Genomic DNA, 24,460 nt, shown 5'->3' on the forward strand with positions numbered 1-24,460 from the left:
CTTACCACATACATGCAATGGCTGTAGAAGTCACAAGAGGGTGTGTGATCCTTAGTAACAGGAATTACAGGAATGAACCACTGTATGGGGGACCAGGAACCAAAACCGAGACCTCTGTAAGCTCAGCATGTGCTCTTAACCACGAAGCCAGCTCCCGGTCCCCATGAGTGTTTCCAAGACATGGTCTCACACTCTAAGCAAGTTAGCCTCAACTCACTACAAAGCCAGGCTGGCTTCAAACTGGCTACCCACAGTCTCCCAAATTCTGAGACGATAGTCATGAGCTACCACCCCTGAACTATTTTCATATAAGCAGTATTAAATTCCATTTTCCTTACATTTCAACAGACAATGACAGAAAACTAAAATGTAACAGGGGTGGGGGGAATTACTAATGTTTCTGAGAACTATTAGTTCTTTTTTAAAACTACTACAACCAAATTGTGATGAGACCTGTAACCCCAGCATTCAGGAGATGGAGGCACAAGGATCAGGAATTCAAGGCCTCTAGGTTGGTAATGGTGCACGCCTTTGATCCAGCACTCGGAAGGCAGAGTCAAGCGGATTTCTATGAGTTTGAGGCCAGCCTGGTCTACAGAGTGAGATCCAGGATAAGCACCAAAACTACATAGAGAAACCCTGTCTAAAAAAGTCTAAAAAAAAAAAAAAAAGAGTTCGAGGCATGCCTGGCTACAAAATGAAAACCAAGTTCAGTGCAGCCAGCAGCATGCCCATGCAATCACAGCACTTAGAAAATGGGAGCAGGCATTTTTTAGTAAAAGGGGGACGTGTAGGGCTCTGGCCCCCGTTTTGGGTAACTGTTGCCTTGCTTGTTGACCTTGACATTGATATCCTCCCTAAGCTAATTCCCTACCGGGTTCCACCCTCCTGAGTGCTTAAGGGAAGTTCCTTGTCTGTGTATCTTGCATAATGGGCGTTAACAGCTTAGATGCAGGATTGTAAAACATCTTAGTGAACTTCTGTCCTCCGGGGTTCTCCCACTGTGCTGTAAGCCTGTATTTAAGACCTCCTCCCTCCTTCAATAAACGGCATTCGACACTAAATAAAAAAAATTAAAAAAAAAAAAAAAGAAAATGGAAGCAGGAAGAGTGAGACAAATTTGAGGTCATCCTGAGCTACATGTGAGTTCAAGTCTAACCTGTGCTAGAGGGATTCAAAAATAAACAAACAAGAGAAGGCTGAGTGTGCGGCACACAACTCAAATTCTGGCACTTCCAGGTGGAGGCAGGAGGTCAAGGCCAATGTCATCTACACAGCAAGTTTGAGATCAGCCTGGGCCGTATGAAAAGCAGAATGGAGAAGAGGGAGGAGGAGAAGGCAACAGTCTCAGGAGTACAGTTTAGAGATCCAGCACTCCTAGCATTCCAGAAGCCCCGAGTTCAGTCCCAGCACTGGGGAGGGGTTAGGCTGGGGTGAAATGTGAAGATTTTACCCTCCAGCACTTTTACCACGTCCTTCTCATTCCCCCTCATGATTACTAATGCTTTGCCCTGTCTGGTTCACTTAACCAAAGAACAGACAGCAGGGAAGTGGAGATGACTCCAAGGTTATTCAGCTGTGGTCCCAGCACCCATGTCAGGTGGCTTACAACCATTAATTCCTGCTCCAGGAGATCTGACACCTTCTTCTGAGAGGGCACCTGAACACACATGGCACACACACACACACACACACACACACACACACACACACACACATTTAAAAAAAAAAAACCTCTGAGTTTTTATTTTTGTGTGTGTTTGTTTTTGTTTTAGACAGAATTTCATGTGCTCCAGAATAACCTCAAATTCACTATGTAGCACAGGCTAGCAATGAACTCAGAACCTCCTGTCTTCATCTCCCAAGTGCTGAGATTATAAGCAAACACAACACCTGGCTTTTTCTTCATTTTTTGACACCAAGTTCTCTAATGTAAGCACGTGGAACATTCGTGTAAATTTAGCATGGGCTTGAAGTTAACAAAGGGATGTGCCCCCCAAGTAAATTCACGGAATTTCTCTTCTTTCTTTTATGGCAGGATCTCATGAATCCCAGACTAGGACTGAACTTTATTATATAGCAGAAGATGACCTTCAGCTCCTGATTCTCCTTTGCCATGTTGAGATTACAGGCTGGCACCACTATGCAGGGACTGAACCCAGAGTCCCATGTATCCCAGGCTAACTACTCTACCAACTGAACCCCAGCCTAACGTAAGTGGAAATTTTTTAACCTAGCCATTACCCAACCGAGTGTCTTATCTGAACACCTGCTTTCCTCTTCCTGCTCAGGAAACATAAATTCTTCCAATGGCTTCCCCAAAAGCCCTCCTTTCTGGACAAGACCACACGGGCATGGGTTGGGTGCAAACACTGGATCTGCAACACACTGAAATGTTGCTTCCTGCAGTTCCTGCTAAAACATGGTATGGGAAGTGCTAGAGAGACAGACTGCCAGGCAGTAGTGCTTTTTGAACTCAGGGTTAGGACAAGAGTTCGGATCTCATCACATACATGACAAGCCAGGAATCCCTTGAATGTTCATGACCCCAATTCTTTTTTTTTTTTTTTTTAAGATTTATTTATTTATTATGTATACACTGTTCTGCCTGCAGGCCAGAAGAGGGCACCAGATCTCATTACAGATGGTTGTGAGCCATCATGTGGTTGCTGGGAATTGAACTCAGGACCTTTGGAAGAGCAGACAGAATTCTTAACTGCTGAGCCATCTCTCCAGCCCTCATGACCCCAATTCTAAGGGGGCAGAAACAGGAGGATTGCTGGGACTTGTTGGCTGCTGGCCTAACTGGGGAAATGGGAGTGCCAGATTCAAAGATAGACTCCACCTAAAATGACTAGGAAGAGAGTGACAGAGGCGGACACCAGATGCCTTCTACTGGCCTCCATGCATTCTCATGACATACATACACATACATACATACATACATACATACACACACATACATACATACACACATACATACATACATACACGCACACATACACACACACACACACACACACACACACACACACACACACATACATACATACATATCTAGTAGGCTGGTGAGATGACTCAGTGTTTGCCCCACAAACCCAACTACCAGAGTTTGATCCATCCCAAGAAACCCAAGATGGAAGTAACCCATGGCACAAGAGCCCTCCAAACACTCACATGTACACACAAATACATACATGCATTCAAATGTGTGTGTACATGAGCACACATACATAACAGATTTTTTTATTTTTGTTTGCTTTTTGGTTTTCCAAGACAAGTTTTCTCTATATAACAATCCTGGGTGTCCTGGAAATCACTTTGTAGACCAAGTCGGCCTTGAACTCACAGAGATCCACCTGCCTCTGCCTCCCGAGTGTTGGGGTTAAAGGTGTGCACCATCACCACCTGGCCACATGACAATTTTTTAAAATACAGTCTGTGTCCTCTTCGACCTGGCAGAAACAATGACATGAGATAAGAAGGATCATTCTCCTCTGGCAGCTAGGTAGTAGAAACTATTGACTTTTTGTTTCTTAAGACAGAGTCTTATACAATGTAGACTTGGCTGGCCTAGAACTTGTTATGTAGATCAGGCTGGCCTTGAACCCATAGAAATCCACCTGCCTCTACTGCCTAAGGGCTGGGATGAAAGCTGTGTGTCACTAATCTCAGATTCTAGAAACAGTTGAAATAACAAATGGAAAGTACCTGCTGTCATGTCTGTTGCTGTAGATATTATTTTAAGATGTGTTACATTTGTTTATCCTGTGGAACATTTGTTTTAATGATGCAAAGATGTCTTGCATTCTTTTATGTTGCATTTGTTTAAGTCTGTGAAGCTGTTACTGTGCCTCTCTGAAACACCTGATTGGTCTACTAAAGAGCTGAATGGCCAATAGCGAGGCATGAGGAAGGATAGGAGGGGCTGGCAGGCAGAGAGAATAAATAGAAGGAGAAAAAGAGGGATCAGGAAGCAAGAGAGATTAAGGAACAAGAAAAGGGGCCAGCCATCCAGCCACACAGCCAGTCACGGAGTGAGAGTGGAAGATTACAGAAGTAAAAAAAGGAAAAAACCTAAAGGCAAAAGGTAGATGGGAAGCCGGGCTGTGGTGGCGCACGCCTTTAATCCCAGCACTCGGGAGGCAGAGCCAGGAGGATCTCTGTGAGTTCGAGGCCAGCCTGGTCTCCAAAGCGAGTTCCAGGAAAGGCGCAAAGCTACACAGAGAAACCCTGTCTCGAAAAACCAAAAAAAAAAAAAAAAGGTAGATGGGATAATTTAAGAAAAGCTGGCTAGAAATAAGCCAAGGTATGGCTGGGCATTTATAAGAAATAAGCCTCCATGTGTGATTTTTTGGGGGAGCTGGATAGTGGGCCCTCAAAAAGCCAAAGAGTAAAAAACAACCAACAACATCTGTTGTATAGAAAGGCCGGCTAAGGGGCTGGGGATTTAGCTCAGTGGTAGAGCACTTGCCTAGCAAGCGCAAGGCCCTGGGTTCAGTCCTCAGCTCCAAGAAAGAAAAAAAAAAAACAGGCCTGCTAAGTACGGACAGTTGTGTGTCATATGGGTGCACACACGTACTTGTATACATGCACTCGTGTACTGGAGGACTAACGTTGTCTTCCTCGGTGGTTCTCCATCTTATTTCTGAGAGCCTAGAGATCATTCACTGGCTAGGTCACCTGGCCAACCAACTCCTCAGATCCTCTTGTCTCTTCCCTCCCAGACACTGCGGTTCCAGGGACACGCCACTGCATTTCACCTTTTAATGTGGAGACGGGAGATCTGAACTCAGGTCCTCAAGCTTGCTCAGCAAGCACCTTCAACAATAAGTGCCCCATGGGGCTGGTGTCTGGCATCACCACACACATGGATAGGCACTTGAAGCCTGCTTCCTTGGGAACTTAGTTGCACGACTGTGCCTGCTGAACGAACAGGATGGGCAGGAGGCAACAGAATCTGCACAGACATGCTTCCCTGCCAAGTTTCCTGGATGAGATGGAGGCCCACGCAGCCAGGATCAACTCCTGCTGGCAGGTCAGAGACGGGAATGGCTTCCATGAGACGTCAAGTCGCCATTAGCTTAATTTTTTAAGGTCATTTGAGAAGACTGTATTTGGCACGACTGTCTTGGCACAGACATGACGAGCAATAGGTTTAATGTAAGTTCATAGCTGTTGGAACGGTGAGGCGTTTCCTTGAAGTCAAGGTAAAGACTTTTCTTGGAGAGCTGACATTCCAGAACAACGCTGGATGTAGTAGCCAATTAATGCTCTGGAGTCTGGAAAGTCTTTAAGGCAATCTGCCAACCGGCCCAGCTTGATCCTCCATGTCACATTCAATTCTTTGTCTAGCCAATGGAACCAGCTAAGCAATTATTTAGATGACCACCTAAACCTAGTACCCTGTTATGTTTCTTGGGAGGTTGTTCTCATCTGGAACTTGAGAAGATCCCTACATATACCGTACTGAAAATTCCTGAGGACATCAAAGTGGCCTTGACAGTCCTGCATTCCAAGGGCCCCATCCAAATGAGGGAACACTCCAACAATGTCTAGCACAGTCTGGATCCCCAATCAAACCCAGCTTCCACGGGAGTAAGCAGAATAGAGTATTTGGCTTCTGCAGAGCAGCACATTTCTATCTCAGCCAGCTAGATGGCTGGACAGAGATTCCACCTGTGAGAACTAAGCCTGCCACTCCTAAGCCAAGAAACACAGCCAACTGGATCCCAAGGAACCAATAGTCTCCTCAGGGCAGAAGGGTGAGGGAAGACAGATTGGGGACAGTTGGTCATCAGCTCAATTACTTCCCATCCTCATGGTCTTGACCCATGAATAGCTAAAGTGTAGGCACCTGACTATAGATTGACACGGTGAAGGGAAGATTTGCTCAGCTTTGTTTCTTGAGCTAGTCAAGCACATAGGCCAAACCCGAAGCAGTCTTAAGTTTTCCCATTTGGAGAAAAGGAAGAGATACCTGTTGTTGTATATATTTGCTCTTTTGGAGGGCCCGCCACCCAGCTCCCAAATAAATTCATACATGGAGGCTTATTATTTCTAGCCTGCTTTCCTTAACTTTAAATAATTCCATCTACCTTTTGCCTCTGGGCTTTTCCCATTCTCTTACTTCTGAAAATGTTACTTTTACTCCGTGGCTTGCTGTGTAGCTGGGTGGCTGGCCCCTGGAGTCCTCCTCCTTCTCTGGCTACTTCTTTTTCCTCCCAGATTTCTCCTTCTCTATATTCTCTCTGCCTGCCAGCCCCAACTATCCTTTGTCCTGCCTTGCTATTGGCCATTCAGTTCTTTATTAGACCATCAGTTGTTTTAGACAGGCACAGTAACACAGCTTCACAGAGTTAAACAAATGCAGCATAAGCAAAAGTAACACACCTTAAAATAACATTCTACTACAGATGCCACACTTGCCTTGAGTTCAAGGTGGGAAGTGTCTCAAATTTAAACAGAGGCCACTATGACTGAGCTAGGAAAAGTTCTGTGTCTGTATAGGAAAGCTTCATTGGCTGCTGGTACACCTGAGGGCCAGTAGCTGTTTCTCTAAAACCCACCTGTCTCCTGGAAGCTTGTCCTTGCTCTTCCTTAGAGTTCTCAAGAATAGAAGCAGAATGCTCTCACCTCGTGTGGTGGTGCATGCATTTAATCCCTTCACTCAGGAGGCAGAGGCAGGAGGAGCTCTGAGTTCAAGACCAGCCTGGTCTACAGAATGAGCTCCAGGACAGCCAGGGCTACACAGAGAAACCCTGTCTCCAAAAACAAAAACAAACAAAAAAGAGGTAGAATGCTGTCATGTGAACTCTGAGGGAAGGCACGGGGTGGTAGGAACAGTCAGGGTCTTCATCAGCTGGACTGTCTGGAAGATGACAGCTCCCTGTCCTCACATGCCCCCTCCACATCAAAGTATCTCCAGAGGACGTGCTGGAGAGAAAGAAGTTCCAATATATCTCCTTTTGTTTTACAGATGGGGAGACAACAGAAAGATTCCCCTAGAGTGTGTCCTGACCCATTCTTTCATCCATGGACCTTACGAAAGGAATGCCTTGGCCAGGCATGGTGGCACACACCTTTAATCTCAACACTTGGGAGGCAGAGGCATCTCTGTGAATTCAGCCAGACTATTCTACAAAGAGAGCTCCAGGACATCCAGGACTACATAGAGAGAAGGGGCCTTGTGTTAATGTTGTGAAACGTTGGTGCATGGGTGGTCTTGGCAGGTTTGGACAAAGGTGGCCGTCAACTGAAAATGGATTAAGAAAATGTGGTACATATACACAATGGAGTACTACTCAGCAGACAAAAACAATGACAGCATGAAATTTGCAGGCAAATGGAAAGAACTAGAAAAAAATCATCCTGAGTGAGGTAACCCAGATTCAGAAAGACAAACATGGTATATACTCACTCATAATTGGATACTAGATATAAAGCAAAGAACAATCAGACTGCAACCCACAGAACTGGGGGAGCTGTATAGCAGGGGGGACCCTAGGATGACTGTGGCTTATAATAAGTTTTGGTTTTACTCAATTACTGGGCAAGCCTCAATGAAACATTTCACTATTAGGATAAGAATTTGTACTGTATCAAGCTGATAATAGAAAAATAAATAAATTAATTAAAATGAAAAAAAAAGACAATAGTTTTTTCCATACAATATGTTCTGATCATGGATTCCCCTCCCCCTACTCCTCCCACTTCCTCCCTCTTCCCCTCCCGTTTGGATCCACACCCTTTCTGTTTCTCCTTAGAAAACAAACAAGCATCTGAGAAATAATAATAAAGTAAGAGAAATTAAAATCAAACAAATCAGAGTATGAAAAAACAACCAAACAAGAAAAAGAGGGGGAAAAAAAAAGCACAAGAAATGCTTATAAACACAGAGACATATGTGTTCACACACACACACACACACACACACACACACACACACAAACGCACACATGTTCACACACACACACACAGGAATTCCATGAAAACCCCAAACTAGAAGCCATAACGTATATGCAAAATACCTATAAAGTTGTTTTTTTTAATGCCTTGATTTAACATTATAAGACAAAGAACCTCCAAAGACACCCACGAGCTCATTATCTGTTGGCCATCTACTGCTGCACATGGGGCCTACCCTTAAGAGTGGTTTGTTTCCTCCCTGGAAGAAAACTACTTTTTCATTTGCAAGTGGCTATCAATTGGAGATAGCTCATGGATTAGGGATGGGGGCATGTGTCCACTTCTCTCAGCTGTAGGACCCCATCTGGTGCAGACCCATGCAGGCCCTGTGCATGCTGCCTCAGTCTGTGAGTTCATATGTATACCAGCCCTGCTATGTCTAGAAGGCCTTGATTCCTTAGTGTCCACTATCTCCTCTGGCTCTTAACTCTTTCTGCTTCCTCTTCCAGACTTCCCTGAGCCCTGAGGGGAGGGTTTTGATGGAGACGTCCCATTTAGGACTGAGTGTTCCAAGGTCTCTCACTCTCGGCACATTGTCCAGTTGTGGGTCTCTGTATTTGTTTCCATCTCCTGCAGAAGGAAGCTTCTCTGATGAGGGCTGAGCAAGGCATCTCTGAGTGTAGCAGGAAGTTGTTAGGAGTCATTTTATTGCTATGTTCCTTTAGCAGAACAGTAGTACTTATTTTTTTCACTAGTCCCTGAACTATCTAGTCTCAGGTTCTTGGCCACTCAAGTGGTGTCAGGTATGGGTTCCATCTCATGGAGTGGGCCTTAACTCACATCAGACATTGGTTGGTTACTGTAGGAACTGGTATCAGCTCAGAACATCCCAAGACCAAGTTCTCAGCACAAAGGTGATTTATTTGCCCCAGAGGGACAAAATGCTGGGAATAAGAGACAAAGACAGGAGACAGAGGGTGAGGGAGAAGGGGGTGGGAACAAGGGAGATGGGGCAGGGGTATTTGTCCTGGGGGGACAAAGGACTGCCTCTGGATACAGAGGAGACAGACATGGCCAACAGACAAAGGACAGTTTATAAATGTAAAAAGGGAAACCCCATGTTAGGATGAGGTGTTTAATTTAAATTGAGCATTTAATTAGGTAGCCAAAAAGGGACTTTGGATTGCTGGACTTCAATACTTTGATAGCTGGACTTTGGTAGACAGCCTGAGGAGGAGGTAGTGGCCAAATAAGGGAATAGACATTGGTGGCTAGCTTTAGGAATGTAATCTAACTGTTTTTAGCAAGGCAGAGGGCATGGGGGAGAAGGGCAAGGCCTGCCAGAGCCATGTTTGCCATGCTCCCTTCAGTTACCCCCACAGGCTTCCTGACATTATTGAACCAGCATATTTTGCAGGCGGGTCACTTTTGTAGATTGAAGCATTTGTAGCTGGGTTGGTGTTTACCTTTGGTAGCATGCAGACTACCTTACAGTACTACGAATACTGGTCCACAGAGACGAAGGCTCTGGGGAGGCACCAGCTCTACTTTGCCGTGTATGGTGAGCCGTGTAGGTGTTGTCTTCAGTGACAGGGCCTCACCGTCAGTCTGTGGAGAGTGAACAGTAGCCTTAGCAATAACAGGGTTGTTGGGGGTTTCCACCAACGTCTCGATTTTATGTAACCCATCCCCAGTACTTCGTGAGGAGAGATGTGCAGTAGGGGCTCTGTCTCTTCTTTTATGTGGCTGTTTCATTTAGATCACCTTAAATATATAGGAAGCTTCTGCTGTATTAGGTTCCCATATGACCCTTCAAATGGCCCTCAGCTTTAGCTGTCCCTCCCTGTACCCTCTTCCCTCCAGCTCCCTGTTTGCTAGTCCCCACCTGACCCCACCCATCCATACGTATCTATTCTTTTTCCCCTTTCTGGAAAGATCCGTCTCTTCCCCCTAGTCCCTTACCCTCTACCTAACCTCTGTGGTTCTGTGGATTGTAACTTGCTTACCACTTTACCAACTTTCGTCTTACATAAGAGCTAACATCCACATAAAAGTGAGCACACACCATATTTGTCTTTCTGAGTGAGTTACCTCACTTGGGATTTGTTTTTTTCTAGTTTTATCCGTTTGCCTGCAAATTTCATTTTTTTATTTAAGAAATTTTTTTATTCATTTTACATACCAACCACAGGTTCCCCCTCTCATTCCTCCTCCTGCTCCCCCAAGCCTTCCCTCCCGACTCTCCACCCCCTCCATCCCCTCTTCCTAAAGGGTAAGGTCTCCCATGGGGAGTCAGCAGAGCCTGGTACATTCAGTTGAGGCAGGACCAAGCCCCTCCCCCCTGCATCAAGGCTGAGCAAGGTGTCCCACCATAGGTAATGGGATCCAAAAAGCCAGCTCATGGACTAGGAATAGATCCTGATCCTACTGCCAGGGCCCCCCCAAACAGACCAAGCTACACAACTGTCTTACTTATGCAGAGGGCCTAGTCCAGTCCCGTGGAGGCTCCACAGCTGTTAGTCTAGAGTTCATGAGTTCCCACGAACTTGGTTCAGTTGTCTCTGTAGATTTCCCATCATGATCTTGATCCCCTTGCTCATATAATCCCTCTTTCCTCTATTCAGCTGGACTCCCGGAGCTTGGCCTGGTGTTTGGCTGTGGATCTCTGCATCTGCTTGTGGTCTAAGTTGGGATCATCCTTGTGGATTCCTGGGAATTTTCCTAGCACCAGGTTTCTCCCTAGCTCCATAATGTCTCCCTCTATCAAGATATCTCTTTCATTGCTCTCCCACTCTGTCCATCCCCCAGCTCAACCATCCCATTCCCTCATGTTCTCATCCCCCAAATGGGAGATGATTTCATTTTTTAATGGCTGATTAATATTCCACTGTGTAAATGTACCACATTTTTTAGGTCCGTTCATCCACTGGCAGACATCTAGGCTGTCTCCAGTTTCTGGTTATTATGAATAGAGCCAAAATGAGCAAGGATGAGCAAGTGTCTCTGTAGTAGGATGTAGAGTCTTTTGGGTAGATCCCCAAGAGTGGTATACCTAGATCTTGAGGTAGATCTATTCTCAGCTTCCTGAGGAACAGCCACACTGATTTCCACAGTGACTGTACAAGTTTGCACTCCCACCAGCAGTGGAGGAGTGTTCTATTTACCCCACATCCTTGCCAGCATGAGCTGTCATTTGTTTTATTGATCTTGGCCATTCTGACTAGTGTAGGAGGAAATTTCAAAGTAGTTTTGATTTGTATTTCCCTCCTGACTAAGAATGTTGAACATTTCTATAAGTGTTTCTCAGTCACTTGAGTTTCCTCTTTTGAGGATTCTCTGTTTAGATCTGTACCCCATTTTTAATTAGGTTACTTATTTACTTAATGTCTAGGTTTGTTTGTTTGTTTGTTTTTAGGTCTTTACATATTTTGGATATTAGCCCTCTATCAAATGTGTAGTTGGTAAAAATATTTTCCCATTCTGTAGCCTAATGCTTTTCCTAAATGATGGTGTCCTTTTGCCATACAGTAGATTTTCAGCTTCATGAGGTCCCATTTTTAAATTGTTGTTCATAATGCCTGTGCTATTGATGACTTGTTCAGGAAGTCTTTTCCTGTGCCAACGAGTTAAAGAATATTCCTCACTTTTTCTTCATTCAGATTCTGGCCTTAGGTTGAGGTCTTTGATCCATTTGGAGTTGAGGTTTTTTTCAGGGTGCTAGGTATGGATCTAGTTACATTCTTCTATACACAGTTGTTCAATCTGACCAGCACCATTTGTTGAAGATGCTGTCTTTTTTCCAGTGTGCATTTCTGGCTTCTTTATAAAAAATCAGATGGCCATAGGTGTATGAACTTTTTCATGGATCTTCAATTTGATTTCACAGATCAATATATCTGTTCATGTGCCAATACCATGCTGTTTTTTATTGCTATAGCTCTGAAGTACAATTTGAGATTAGAAATGTTGATACTTTCAGCAGTTCCTTTACCATTCAGGATTGTTTTAACTCTCCTGCATTTTTGTGTGGGGTGTGTGTGGTTCCATATGAAGATGAAAATTGTCCTTTCAAGTTTTGTGAGGAATCGTGTTAGAATTTTCATGAGAATTGCATTAAATTTGTAGATTGCTTTTGGTATCATGGCCATTTTTACTGCATTAATTCTACTGACCCATGAGCCTGGGAGATCTTTCCATCTTCTGATATCTTCTTCAATTTCTTTGTTCAATGTCTTAAAGTTTTTATCATACAAGTCTTTCAGTCTGTTTACATGGTAGATTACATTTATCAGTTTATGTATGTTGAACCTCACTGAATCATTGGGATGAAGCCTACGTAGAAGACAATCTTTTTGATGTGTTCTTGGATTCTGTTTGCAAGTACTAGATTGAGAATTTTTTTTTTTTTTTGGTTTTTCGAGACAGGGTTGCTCTGTGTAGCTTTGCGCCTTTCCTGGAACTCACTTGGTAGCCCAGGCTGGCCTCGAACTCACAGAGATCCTCCTGGCTCTGCCTCCCGAGTGCTGGGATTAAAGGCGTGAGCCACCACCGCCTGGCTTAGATTGAGAATTTTTGCATCTAAGTTCATAAAGGAAATTATTCTGTTATTCTGTTTCTTTGTTGGGGCTTTACGTGGTTTAGGCATTAAGAGTAACTTTGCCTTGTGAAATGAATAGGGAAATAGTCCTTTTGTTTATATTTTGTGGAATCATTTGAGGAATATTGAAGTTAACTCTTCTTTGAAAGTCTGGCAGAATTCTGCCCAAAAACTATTTGGCTCTGGCTTTTTTTTGGGGGTCGGGTAACAGACTTTTAATTACTATATTTATTTCACTGGGGGTTATCAGTCTGTTTGAATTGCTTATATGATCTTGACTTAACTTTGGTAGGTAGGATATATGAAGAAAATTATCCATTTCTTTTAGATTTCCTAATTAGGTGGAAATTTTAGGTTTTTTTGGTTTTTGGGGTTTTTTTTTTCTTGTTTGTTTTTGGGTTTTTTGTTTGTTTGTTTGTTTTTGTTTTTTTCGAGACAAGGTTTCTCTATGTAGCTTTGGAGCCTGTTCTGGAACTCATTCTGTAGACCAGGCTGGCCTCGAACTCACAGAGATCTGCCTGCCTCTGCCTCCTAAGTGCTGGCATCAAAGGCACATGCCACCACCACCTGGTGAAAATAATTTTTTTAATTACTTCAACTTTTACTAAATTCTTTAAATAGTATCATATTTTTATTTAATCTCTTTATGTGTATGGTGAGTGTTATATTAGGTTTGAAGGAGGTGATATAGAAATAAAACATACAGGTATCTTCAGAAACATAATTGTTCTTTAATCAGAGCAACTGAAGGGCCACAGTCTTTCCACAGAAGTGGAGACTATACACATGGTGTGTGATCTTGGGGTTTTACAGGAGGGCACAGGGGGTGACTTTGGGAAGAGTCCACCTGCAGACCCCAGATCCCCTGCAGTCTGGAGGTGGTAGATGCTAGTGCGTGTGGTGTGTGTGGTGTGTGTGGTGTGTGTGGTGTGTGTGGTGTGTGTGGTGTGTGTGATGTGTGGTGTGTGGGTCTCCTCATCAGATGCTTCCACAGGTGTTATTTGCCAAGTCCACTTTCCTGTCCAGTTCTTAATCCACCTGAGGTTTGTAGGTCATTAACCCTTCAGTGAGGGCCATGTCCACATGACATGGACAGCATTTATAGGTGATAGAGGTCAGAGGACAATTTTGTGTTATGTCTGTTCTTTTCTTCCACCACATACATCTCACTGGTTCACCATCTCCTCCTCCTCTATTTTTTTTAAATGTTTGGCTTTTGATATATTGCCCAGGCTGTTCTCAAACTCCAGACATCCTTCTGCCTCATCCTTCCAGGTGACTAAGAACCATTTAGTAGTGGGCACCACGGCATCCAGCTCTAAAGCACATTTCCGTTTTACTTTAATTTTATTTTTAATTATGTGTGCCTGGGTATTTTTATTTGGTTTATTAGTTAGTTGGACCTTTGGCTGTTGCCTGCCTCCTTGATTTTTTTTTTTTTTTTTTTTTTGGTTTTTTGAGACAGGGTTTCTCTGTGTAGCTTTGCGCCTTTCCTGGAACTCACTCTGTAGACCAGGCTGGTCTTGAACTCACAGAGATGCGCCTGCCTCTGCCTCCCGAGTGCTGGGATTAAAGGCGTGAGTGCTGGGATTAAAGGCGTGCGCCACCGCCGCCGCCGCCGCCGCCGCCGCCGCCACCACCACCACCACCACCACCACCACCACCACCCGGCTCTGCTTGCTTATTTTGAGACAGGGTTTTACTATGTAGCTCTGGCTAGCCTAGAACTCACGAAGAGCTGATTATCTCTGACTCCTGAGTGCTAGGATAAAGGCATATGCCACCATGCCCATCGATTATGTGAATGTTTGCGTGTCTGCGTTGTTATGACTGTCCTCTGAACCATGAAACTGCCATCTTGACTCATTCACTTCTCCTTCCCCACCTGCAAATGATCATCCAAGCTGGGTTTGACAGTTTACACTCCCCACAGCCTCCCCAAATCCAACCTCTCCCTACCAGTCAGCAACTCTGTACATGGCCTGGGGAAGGGGCTAGAATACATATGTATGTGTGTGTGTGTGTGTGTGTGTGTGTGTGTGTGTGTGTGTGTGTGTGAACTATACATAATATAGTATGTATAATATAAATATATAATATGTATGTGTCAGGGAAGACTAGAGGGGAGCGCCATATATGTGGCTATGGGGAAGCCTTCATACCTGCTGATTAAGGCTTTTCAGGTGTGGCAAGTTGGGGGAGGAGGGTCAGCACCCCTAGAAACCCCTCAACTATGCTCTGTAAGGAAGCCCAATAAACTTAAACTTATTGGTTCTCCAGAGTGAACTTCAATGGAATTATACCTTGGTTTGTCATTGGGTCTTAGGATAGTTAAGTATGGCTTATGTCTGCTCCTAGGAAGGATTTTCTTTCTTTCTTTCTTTTTTTTTTTTTTTTGTCTGAGAGTTTCTAAGAGTAGCATAGCCCTGGCTGTCCTGAAATTTACCTTGTAGACCAGGCTGGCCTCGAACTCACAGAGATCCACCTGCCTCTGCTTCCGAGTGCTGGGATTAAAGGCATGTGCTACCTTGCCTGGCTCCTAGGAAGGAATTTTAGCAACAGTCTGTGTTCTGGTATGTAAATGTAGATGCCCTAAGAAGTTAGACATGAAGGACTGTCCTAGAGATGGAGTTACAGTGTTTTGAGTTGTCCAATGTGATGCTGGGAATTGAACTTGGGTTCTCTACAAGAGCAGTAACAATTTTAAGCACTGGAAGAGCAATATAAAATCTTAAAACACTGAGCCATTTCATCAGCCTCCTCTTAAAAATATTCTTTGATAATTTCATTCATGTATACATTGATCATAACCGCACCCAACTCCCTTTTCAGTATTTCCATACACTTCCCTGTGAAGGTCTCTGCAAATGCCACAGTTGGCAGAGCAATGATTTGTGTGAGGCAGAAAGGAAATCCGGGTCAACAGGAAGTTAGTTAGCTGGTGTTGGTTCAAATGTCTAGAGTCAGTGCCAGGGAGTTCATTTTTGACATATTTTTTTTTTTTTTTTTTTTTTTTTTTTTGGTTTTTCGAGACAGGGTTTCTCTGTGTAGCTTTGCGCCTTTCCTGGAACTCACTTGGTAGCCCAGGCTGGCCTCGAACTCACAGAGATCCGCCTGGCTCTGCCTCCCGAGTGCTGGGATTAAAGGCGTGCGCCACCACCGCCCGGCCATTTTTGACATATTTAAATACAGTACAACTTTGGAAAAAAAGTTTTCTGGTGAAATTAGCATAATAAAGATGAAGACATGACTACATCAAAACTTTTGCAAAGTGAATGTGACCTCTCCCATAAGAATGGAGACTGACTGAGAAACGATGCTCAGGATAAAGGTCTAGGGAGTAAGAGTCTGAGATAACCGTCTGGGGGATTCAGATGTGGCCTGGCCCTACAGACAGCACAGATCACCAGGCTGTTACTACATCCAGTCAAAACTTTCCGGGCAGAAACAAGGATACAGCCCCTCCACTGAGGAGACAAGGCTGGCTGTTCACATTCCTGGTTTCCCTAGTGCTTAGCTGTGAACACCACGAGGACCTTGTGCCCACTCTACATTCCCCAGTACATCTTCTCCTCACTTCATGTCTTCTGTTTACAACCCCAACGAGGCCAGTTAGGGCTGTCTATTGTGACTCTTTCCGATCTTGTCCACATGATCTTGTGCAGGGCACTAGAGATGCGGAGTGCATGCATGTGAGGATCACGCCATGCAACATTTCACAGCTCTCTTCCTCATCCTCCAGCTCTTACATCCTTTCCACTCCCCTCTTCTGCAATGTTACCTGAGCGCAGGCTGCTCTTCCAAAGGACCAGGGTTCAGTCCCCAGAGCCACATGACATCTCAAAACTGCTGTAACTCCAGTTCCAGGGGATCTGATGCCCCCCTCCTGGCCTCCTTGGAGACCAGGCACACAAATGATATGTAGACATGGCATGCAGGCAAAACCACCAAAGACACACACACACACACACACACACACACACACACACACACACACACACACGCGCGCGCGCACACACACACACAAGCCAATAAGACAACAGTAGAAGTAGATTCCTTTGGACCTGACACCTATCCCATTTGTTTTTTCAGATAGGGTCTCTAATGTTCACCAGGTTGGTCTTGAACAGGTCTCAAATGACCCTCCCACCTCAGCCTCCTGAGTAAGTGAAACTACAGTACCCACCAGGGTACCGCGCTATGTGCTCACGCCATTTACTCTGTGGGTGAAATTTCTGTATGGCCAGGGCTATAGCTTTCCCACTGGCCTGTTCTCCACGCCAGCTGCATTGTTCCTGGGGGCAAGGTGGAGGCTGTGAAGCTGTTTTGCAGGGAGTCCTGCTGCTGTCCGGCAAATTCTTTTCTTTGCCTTGATGTCACCTCGGGTCTGATCACTCCTGTTGCTTAGCATCTGTTTGGTGATAGCCATTCAAGCTGCTTCCTTCTGTCTGTGAGAAGCCAATCCTGTTACCCTGCCTGGGATCTGCACCAACTCTTTCCAGGTTCTTGGCCTCTTATCGAAAGAACTGGAAAGGAGCATTCACACAGATTTTCAAAAGCAGCAAGATAACTTTATTTGGAGCAAGTTGATCCTACTAACTAAAGAGGAGACACTATCAAGACTGACAGTGAGCAACCTAAGTAAGAGTACTCAGGAGGCCCTAATTATTGTTCAAGGCCTTCTTTTATGGGGTTCCTTATTACTAAGGGGCATAATGGAGGTGGTTCTTTATTTTGATTGATAAATTAGATTGTGCATGTCCCTTCTCAAAAATGCATCTGATTTAAATCATATGCATACCCAATTATGTATAGACATAAGATGCTAAATAGGGGATTCTCCCTAAAAATTCACTTGAAAGAAAGAGTTTGCCTTGAATGGAATTAGGCAAAACTAGGTTGTTGCTAGGTGTAGGGAAACACGCCACTTGTGGAGACGGCATGTGGTTAGAGGTCAGTTGTTTGCTTAGCTTCACAGCTACCCCATCTTCTTTGCCAGCCAACATCTAGAAGAACAGTGGGGGGGGGGGGCACTACTAGTTTGTCCCCTTGGGCTGACCTCTCTGAGAAATGTAACCTCGCTGTCCTGAGTGTCCTTGCAACAGCTGTGAAGCATTAACTCTTGGCCTGTAGCCTGCCAATCTCAGAGAGGCCAAGAAAAAATTAGCTGACCCCAGATCTTTTCTTCCCCTGGCATGTCTGGATGGCTACAGCACTAGGAACCAGAAATCCAGAAGCTCAGTAAGCACCAAGCTGCCAGACAGTTCAGGGACGATGACAGCTTTCAGTATTCTTGGGAGAAAGCCCAGAACTTCTAAGGTTTCTCCCAGGTCCAGAAGGAACTGTGCCTAGCCTGTTTCCAGCAGAGCAGAGGCAAGCTCACCTCCGTAGACCTTTCAGTTATGGCTATGTCCTTATTTACCTATCCATGCAGGCCAAGTCCAGCTTTCTCAACTTGGCACTGGATGACTGGGAAAGAACCCACAGCTGCAAATTCCAAGATGTCCCTGCCATCATCCCATTGCCTTTCGGGGTCTGTCTGCTAATGCTAAGGAAAGAGTAGAAGGTGGGAAGAGAGAAACAGGGCATCTCTTCTTGTTTTCTGTGGTGATGGTGCAGTGACAACCACCAGTGACAGCCTCTCATCTGGAACACACACACACACACACACACACACACACACACACACACACACACCCGTTGTGAGGACCAGGCACTCCCCCAGGCACTCCCCAGGGGTCTCGGCACCTGCCCCATGGTTGTTTACTCAAGTTGCTCATTTGAAGAGGTTACTGTAACAGGCCCCAGACCTTAGCACAACTGACTCCATGATGGAAGTACCATTCAGCCCATAAAATTCAGCATGTAGACAGCACCACTTGCCAAAAATGAAAACAAAGACCTCATCCATCAAAGTCCAGAGTTCTGGGAAAGTCTCTAAATATTCTAACTTGGCTTTTTTTGGCTTCTATAATTATACTTTTGGCTAACTTTTCTTGTTAATCTAAGTGTGTCGACCCAGGATATGGTTTTGGGGCTTAAAATCTCACCCTGAGAAAGGCTTGGGGCTGCAGTGAGGTATAGTTGCTGGCCAGCTAATAAAGACTTCTTAATGGCTTAAACCCCTGTCAGAGCAGACTTCGCTGGTGAATACCCCACAACAGTTACCTCCACATCTACTTTATGCTTTTACATTTCCCTGATGGGTTTTTTAAATTTTATTTTAATTTTTTATGTGCATTTGTTTTCCCTGCATGTATGTCTGTATATGGGTGTTGGATTCGCTTGAACCGGAGTTAGAGACAGTTGAGAGCTGCCATGTGGGTGTTGGGAACTGAACCCAGGTCTTCTGCAAGAGCAGCAAGCGCTCTTAACTGCTGAGCCATCTCTCCAGCCCAATTGATGCTTTTTGTTTTGTTTGGTTTGGTTGGTTTTCTTGTTTGTTTGTTTGTTTTCTGAGACAGGGTTTCTCTGCGTAGCTTTTGGAGCCTATCCTGGAATTTGCTCTGTAGACCAGGCTGGCCTCGAACGCACAGAGATCCGCCTGCCTCTGCCTCCCAAGTGCTGGGATTAAAGGCGTGTGCCACCACTGCTGGCCTGATATGACTTTTGAGGCAGGATCTCATGTGTTCCAGGATAGTCTCAAACTCAATATGTAGCCAAGAATGACCTTGAACTTCTGATCTTCCTCCTTTCAGCTCCTGATTGTTCAGGTTAAAGGCATGTATCACCACTTCTGGTTTATTCAGTACTGGGGATAGAACCTGATGCCTCATCTATAGTAGTCAAGCACTCCACCAGCTGGGTTACATCGTCACTTCCCCCACTTTGTTCTTTTGAATACACTTTTTTTTTATTTGCGTTAATATTTTCCCTGCATGTGTGTCTGTCTGTGTGAGGGTGTCAGATCTTGGAGTTAGAGACAGTTAGCTGCCAGGTGGGTGCTGGGAATTGAACCTGGGTCCTCTGGAAGAGCAATCAGTGTTCTTACCCACTGAGCCATCTCTCCAGCCCCTTGAATACTTTTTTTAAAGATTATTTTATGTGCACAAGATTTTGCCTGCATATGTGTGTGCATATACATATATATGCACAATGCATATATATATATATCCTGTGTGCCTGGTGCCAGAGGCAATCAGAAGACCTCAGGCCCCCTGGAGCCACCATGTGGGTGCTGGAAACTGAACCTGAATCCTTTGCAACAGCAACAAGGTTCTTAATTGCCAAACCATCTTTCCAGTCACCTCTTTCAGATTCTTCACATCTCTGTGACCAATTCTTGGAATTAAATTTCCTTTTTACTCAAAAGTAGTTTATTTTGCCTATATATTGTGAGAAACTTTTCCTATCGTGGTGGCTAGCCCCTAGAACTCCCCCATCTTGAAAAACTTTTATGCAAACATTTGGTTGTTTGTTTTTTGAGACAGGGTCTCCCTGTGTAACACTCCTGGCTGTTCTAGAACTTGCTGTATGGACCAGGCTGGTCTCGAACTCACAGAGACCTGCTTGCATCTGCCTCTCAATTGTTGGAATTATAGGCATGGACCACCACCACTGAGCCTTAAAAATATTTTAAACTGGGTAGTGGTGGTGCATGTCTTTAATCCCAGCACTTGGGAGGCAGAGGCAGGTGGATCTTTGTGAGTTCGAGGCCAGCCTGGTCTACAGAGAGAGATCCAGGAAAGGCACAAAGCTACACAGAGAAACCCTGTCTTGAAAAATAAAAAAATAAAAAAATAAATTGGGCTGGAGAATGGCTCAGAGGTTAAGAACACTGGCTGTTCTTCCAAAGGTCCTGAGTTCAATTCCCAGCAACCACATGGCAGCCCACAACCATCTGTACTGAGATCTGGCTCCCTCAAAAAAAAAGTAATAAAAAAAAATTTTTAAACTCTCCCAACCACCGTAATTTCTGTTTAAGAAAAAATTAAGAAATTAAGAAAAGGCCCCGTTGCAGAATAGCTGACCCCTTTCCCTTCCCCTTCACTTCCTTAGTGCCCCTTTCTGAATTAGCCCATATAAAGGACACTGTGAGGTTTAACCTGAGCCAATTAGGGGCAGCAGCCTAGCTACCCCCTGCATTAGGGATAAAAGACAGAGATTATCTTGATCATATATTTGTACTATCCAGTTTGGTACCTGTAGTATTTTTTTTAACAAAAAAAAATGTCTTGTGAGGTTTGTTCAGGTGTTTCTTTGTGCAATACCAAGAATATTCTTTTCTAAGATACCCTAAGTTGATACCAGAATTAGGGTTCATTCCATCTTTTAAAACCTATCCAATCACCACCAACCCATATCCTGTTCTGGGGATTGAACAAAAGGTCTCATACTTGCTAAGTAGGAGCTCCAATACTGAGACACCCCCCAACACACACACCCAGAACACATTTTGGCATTTGGTGTTTTGGTTTCCTTATGCTTTATTTTGGAGTGCTCGTGATCAAACCCAGGGCCTCCATACTAAAGAGACCCTCTAGCACTGAGCTCATTCTCAGCCTCTCTAGTTTATTTTGTTGCATAGGCTGACCTTGAACTCCCAATCTGCCAGTCTCAGCCCCCCCCCACCCCCCACCCCCCCACCCCCACCCAAGGCAGCTACATGTGATTTTCTTTTTCTTTCTTTCTTTTTTGTTTTTTTTTGTTTTTGTTTTTCGAGACCGGGTTTCTCTGTGTAGCTTTGCACTTTTCCTGGATCTCGCTCTGTAGACCAGGCTGGCCTCGAACTCACAGAGCTTCCCCTGGCTCTGCCTCTCGAGTGCTGGGATTAAAGGCGTGTGCCACCACTGCCCGGCGTGGTTGTTACTGTTCAACAGTGTCTAAAATAAACTCATCCCTTTGGCTGGGCATGGTGTTGTGTGCTTATAATGCTAACATTTAGGAGCTGAAGACAAAAGGATCTCAAACTTGAGGCCAACCTGTCTCAAAGAAAAACAACAACAATAATAATCATAATCATAATAAAAATGATTCAAGCATTTGGTTGTCTGAAGGTATAGTTTATCCTTTGAGTTTGCTACATAGGGTACTATACCAATCAGCATACAATTAACTGATTATTATTTTATACATATGAAATGAATATGGCAAAATGTTTATTCAGCCTTGCTTTGCTAACTTGTGTGGGCTCAAATTCCTTCACTCCTTCCACCTCTAATCTGTCCCCCTTTCATAAATAGGACCTCACCATGTTGCCTAGGCTTACCTCAAGTTCCATCCTCCTACCTCAACCTTTCAAATAGCTAGTCACAGGCCTCTGCCACTGCATTTGGCTATCCAGCATTCCTTTATAGCAGCCTTATTCCCTTTTTCCAAATCTAGAGATTCAATGGTTGTTCATTGCTTGTTTGATTTTCATTTATTTATCTGTTGTTTTTGTATTTATTTATTTTTGGAATGGGGTAGAGGTTGAGGCAGGGTCTTTGTAGGCGGCTCTGACTGGCCTCAAACTTTTTTCTGGGTGTGTGTGCAGGTACACATATGTGGTGTGTGTGTGTGTGTGTTCACCTGTGGAAAGGTGTACATGTATGTGTACATTCATGTGGAGACCAGAGGTCAATTTCTGATGTCTTTCTCTACCACTCTATTCTACTGCCATGACAAAACACCACGACAAAGACAACTCACAGGAGAAAGAGTTTATTGGAGGCTTACAGTTTTAGAGGATCTGTACCTGACCATCATGGCAGGGAGCATGGCATCAAGTAGTCATGGTGCTGGAGCAGTAGCTGAGAGCTCACATACTGATATGCAAGTAGGAGGCAGAGAAAGAGAGAGATCTAACTGGGAATGATAGGGGCTTTTGAAATATCAAAACCTGCCTCCAGTGACACCTCTTCTGACAAGGCCACACCTCCTAATCCTTCCCAAACAGTTCCATGAACTAGGGACCAAATATCCAAATATGTAAGCCTATCGGGGCCATTTTCATTCAAACCATCACACATACTAATCCTCCATAATAGCTTTATATAGAGTTTTTAAGTTTTCATAACAAGTCGGCATAAGGTACTAACCTATATAATCCCAGCACTCAGAAAGCTGAGGTAGGAGGTCTGCCTCCTTCAGTTTGGGATAATGAATTGCAGGTCCACCTGGGCTTTAGTGTGAGACACTGTAGCCCTGTCTCAAGAAACAAACAAACAACAAACAACCTAGGCCTGGTAGTGTGTGTCTTTAATCCCAGTATTCTGTAGAAAGAGGCAAGAAGACCTCTATGAGTTTCACGCCAGTCTAATATACACGGTAAGTTCCAAGCCAGCTAAGAATACAAAGTAAGACCTTATCTCAAAAAATAAAATAAAAAACAAATACAAGTGGCTGGAGAGATAGCTTAGCGGTTAAGAGCAATGACTGCCCTTCCAGAGGAGCCAGGTTTGATTCCCAGAACCCACATGGCAGCTAACCGCTGTCTCTACCTCCAGTTCTAAGGGGATCTGATGTTCTCTTCTGGCCTCTGTGGGCACTGCACGCACATGGTGCATAGATATACATGCAGATAAAACACTCATACACACAAAATAAAAATAATGTAAGGGGCTGGGGATTTAGCCCTGGGTTCGGTCCTCAGCTCTGAAAAAAAAAAAAACTGTAAAAATGTTTTTAAAAGCCAAATAAGTAATAAAAAAATAAAATAAACCAATAAGAAAACACGAGGGATGGGGATGTAGTTCAGCTGATAGAGTGCTAGCTAAGCATGCACAGAGCCCTGTGAACAGTCCTCAGTACCACATGAAAAACTGGGCATGTGTTGCACAGCTGTAATCCCAGCATGGAAGAGTTGGAGACCAGGCAATCAGGAGTTCAAAGTCATTCTTGACTACGTATGTAGTTTGAGGCCAACCTGGGCTCAATGACAGGTTGTAAAACAACAACAAAACCAAACAGGCATCTCATAATAATCCCTTGAGGTAGGTACTGCTACAGTCTGTTTTACAAATGTAAGCCGGACTCAATAACATAAGAGCATGTTCACAGACATTCAGAGTCAGGGCTGGAAGTTCAGTTCATGACGTCTGATTCCAGAGTGAACTCTCTTAACCATGACAGCATTGTCTTAACATTCAAGGTAAGAAATGATGGAAAGCCAAACATCTGTGTGGTATGTACCACAGGGGACAGTTTTTCTGTAAGTAGTACAGCCATGTCACAGCAGATGAGAGCACCATGTCAGGATCAGGCAGAATACTGGTATGGCTTAGCTTTTAGGCACTTCCCCTTTTCCATTAGATTGGATTTAGATTAGTTTGGATTTCTGTATTACATTACCGGAAGTGTTGGTATATACCTTTAATGCCAGCACTTGGGAAGAAGAGGCAGGCAGATTTGAGTGGAAGGCCAGACTGGTCTACAGTTTCAGGAGAAACCCTGTGGTGAGGGAGGTGGGGTTTCTGTATTACACACAGAAAACAAGAAACGCATAACCCTTGCCACACTGAAGACATCCATTGTCTCCAGTTTCTTCCCCCTGCTCATAATTACATCCTGTTTTTCTTTTTCCCATGGCAGCAGTGGAGACTGAACCTTGTACCACACAAATACCAGGCAAGTGCTGAACCTCACAGAGCTACAGAGCCACAGCCCCATTTTGTTTCTGTTTTCATCAGTTCTGACCATTGCTTGTAGATAAGATGACATTGATTTTTTTTTTTTCTAAATTCTGTCCCCCTACCTATCAGCACCAGTTAAAGACAGAGCCAGCATCTGGGCCCTACTTCTCAATAAAATGCCTTTGACCAGCAGAGAGCAACAACGGTTTGTGTTTTAATTTGAGAGCATTTCAAGTCCAGCTTAGTTCTAATACTCACCTCCTGGCAGCTTGATAACCAGGGAGCAATATGTCCCCTAGCTCTGGGCTGTTTAATGACTGTAGAGTACCACCTTGGGAGCAATAGACTGAGGCCTTTTCCCAGATGTCATGTTTTAAAACAGTCAGCTAGAAAAGACCTTCAC

General features: G+C 44.3%; 1 long non-coding RNA gene across 1 annotated transcript; it reads left to right on the plus strand.

The window, feature by feature from the left end:
* Positions 1-1,776: 1,776 nt before the first annotated feature.
* On the plus strand, positions 1,777-7,603 carry LOC128112418 (uncharacterized). The gene is made up of 3 exons (XR_008218985.1): positions 1,777-2,213; positions 4,728-5,038; positions 6,980-7,603. It is a non-coding gene; the product is annotated as an uncharacterized LOC128112418 (long non-coding RNA).
* Positions 7,604-24,460: the final 16,857 nt, after the last annotated feature.

Source organism: Peromyscus californicus, unplaced genomic scaffold (genome assembly GCF_007827085.1).
Source record: "Peromyscus californicus insignis strain IS unplaced genomic scaffold, ASM782708v3 Scaffold_17__1_contigs__length_78620276, whole genome shotgun sequence".
In the NCBI taxonomy this organism is placed as follows: Eukaryota; Metazoa; Chordata; class Mammalia; order Rodentia; family Cricetidae; genus Peromyscus; species Peromyscus californicus.